General features: G+C 37.1%; 1 non-coding gene across 1 annotated transcript; it reads left to right on the top strand.

Moving 5' to 3' along the window:
- The first annotated feature begins 1915 nt into the window (after positions 1–1915).
- LOC139004544 (U6 spliceosomal RNA) lies at positions 1916–2022 on the top strand. The gene has a single exon (XR_011470422.1). It is a non-coding gene; the product is annotated as a U6 spliceosomal RNA (small nuclear RNA).
- Positions 2023–2555: the final 533 nt, after the last annotated feature.

Here is a 2555-nt window from a genome sequence, read left to right as displayed (position 1 = left end):
CCACTGATCTGCCATGCATTAGATCAGATAACAAGTTCCTTTCCTAGGAAGGAAACCAAGGCATCCACTCAGTTCTGATAATCTATTATATACTGCAATATTTTCTCAGCGTTTCTCTTCTCTATTCTGTCTGCTCTTTTGTTCAACACTCTTCTCCACATTATATATTCACGTGTATATATTCTATTTTTTTTTTTTTAGGCTATGAACTTTGAGGGCAGGCAGAACTTGTTAACCTATGTTACCATTTTCAGCAATACTAGTGCTTAAGAATTACCAGGATCAAATGAGCAAATCAACAACAAAAACGTGATCATTCATTATGTTTATGTCTCTGCCATAATTTGGTTACTGAGAGTAGTGAATCCCAACATGTCTAGCATTATTAAATATCTACACTCATATTGCAGACACCATTAGGAAAATAATCCAAAGAATCCCTTTTAGCTGTATATAGTGGGAAAGATTTAGAATTTAGATTCAGAGACCTTGGATTCAAATATTGGCTCTGCTCCTTTCTGATAGTGTGAACTTGGGCCTTTGTTTCCTCAGTGTTAAATCAGGCTAAGAGTACTAGGTACTTGTCTTACCCAGGTCACACGATTTTGTAGATTTTAAATATGATATGTGAAAGAACTTGTAAACTATAAAGTACAAGTAAGTGCTACTATTTAATAAAAGTTATAGTTGATTGAACTCTTAACTATGCTTCAGATACTGTTCTAAAAATTTCACATGTACCAGCTCATTATTCCTCATGACATTCTAGTGAGGCCAGGGCTATTACCATACCCTTCTTCAAATAAGAAAATATAGAAGAGATTAAATAACTTGTCTAAGGGCACACACTCAGTAAATGACAGAGCCAGGACTTGAACCCAGGAGTTTGACAGTACAGTCCTTGCTTTTAACGATAATGCAATCTGTAAAGTTGACACTAATATATTCAGAGCACATATATCCTACATAATAAAAGGCTAATATGCAAATTGACCAAACAGTGAAACGGCCAATCTCTGTGATGCTCAACACAGGGGGCAGATGCTCAACAGAGGAGCTACCCCCTGGTGGTCAGTGTGCTCCCATACGGGGAGTCCCACTCAGCCAGAAGCTGGGCTCATGGCTGGCGAGCACAGCGGTAGTGATGGGAGCCTCTCCCGTCTCCACGGCAGTGCTAAAGACCCCTCAGGGGATGTCCGACTGCTGGCTTAGGGACATCAGTCGGACATCCTCCGAGGGGTCCCGGACTGCGAGAGGGCACAGGGACTATCCCCCAGTAAAATAGTTAATATATTATATGTGCTAGGCACTGCGCTAAGTACAGAGGGTACAAAAAGGAAGAGCAGGGTTACTTGAGGTCTTTTAATTATCTGTGTAGGTGAAGAATTTTTTTTTTATTTGAACAAAGGGAAAAACCTCATACTTGAACAATTGTAATGATCCTTGACTTATTAGCATGTGTGACTTCACAGGTGAGTCAACACAATAATATAGATTAGCACGCATTTTATTACTAAGTACTCTATCAGTAAAAATTATTTATTAACTGAGCCATAATTTTAAAAGAAAAGTAACATCCTGTTTTACTATTCTAAAGGGATTAATTTTATTTCAAAAAGATAAATAATTATATAGTTTTCTTTCTTAATATTTGTGGATTCTCAAACACATTCAAGACTTCGATCATGTTTGAAGACCTCAGCCAAAGGGAAACCACTTTCATTTTCAATTTAGTGGGCAGCGTGACTTTTACTTAAAAAGTTCTAAAATAAACATGTGCAGGTAGATTTACAACTCTATATTTTTATAACTGTAGTACCATAGAAACTGGATTTCTACAGCTTTATAGACTATTTCATCTTAGCTATCTAATGGAAGTCTGACTTTTAGAATATTTAAAAAAATATTTTAATTGGTGCTTGCTTCTGTAGCACATATACTAAAATTGGAATGATACAGAGTAGATTAACATGGCCCCTGTGCAAGGATGACACACAAATTCATGAAGCGTTTCATACTAAAAAATATATATATATTTTAATTGATTTCAGAGAGGAAGGGACAGGGAGAGAGAGATAGAAACATCAATGATGAGAGAGAATCATTGATTGGCTGCCTCTTGGAGGCCCTAGGGATCAAGCAACCTGGGCATGTGTCCTGGACGGAAATCAAACCATGACCTTCTGGTTCATAGGTCGATGCTCAACCACTGAGCCATGCCTGCTGGCCAGACAAGTACTATGATCTTTAGAAACTCATTCCTATGGTGATTTTTAGAATATTTAAAAGAATTTTCTTCAGTTGCATGTCATACAAATTCAATTTCTTCTTGCATGAATTTTCCTGAGACACAACAGATAATTACACAAGGCCATTTATGTAAGTGTATTGCTCAGTGATATTATCAGCCAAAATTGTAGGTTGAGGTCAAGTGATGTCAAGTCATTATTTAAAGAAACAAAGACAAAGGGAAAAAGACAAATTGTGGAGGGGAAATTCAATACATTTTGGCAACCTAAGTGGGAAGGTCAATAAAGGACATGAAGCTAGGGTGA

This window comes from Myotis yumanensis, unplaced genomic scaffold (genome assembly GCF_028538775.1).
Source record: "Myotis yumanensis isolate MYYU_CA2020_CCGP unplaced genomic scaffold, mMyoYum1.0.hap1 SCAF_2, whole genome shotgun sequence".
Taxonomy (NCBI): domain Eukaryota; kingdom Metazoa; phylum Chordata; class Mammalia; order Chiroptera; family Vespertilionidae; genus Myotis; species Myotis yumanensis.
The sequence above is the reverse complement of the archived record's forward strand: the minus strand, read 5'-3'. Positions and strand labels throughout refer to the sequence as shown.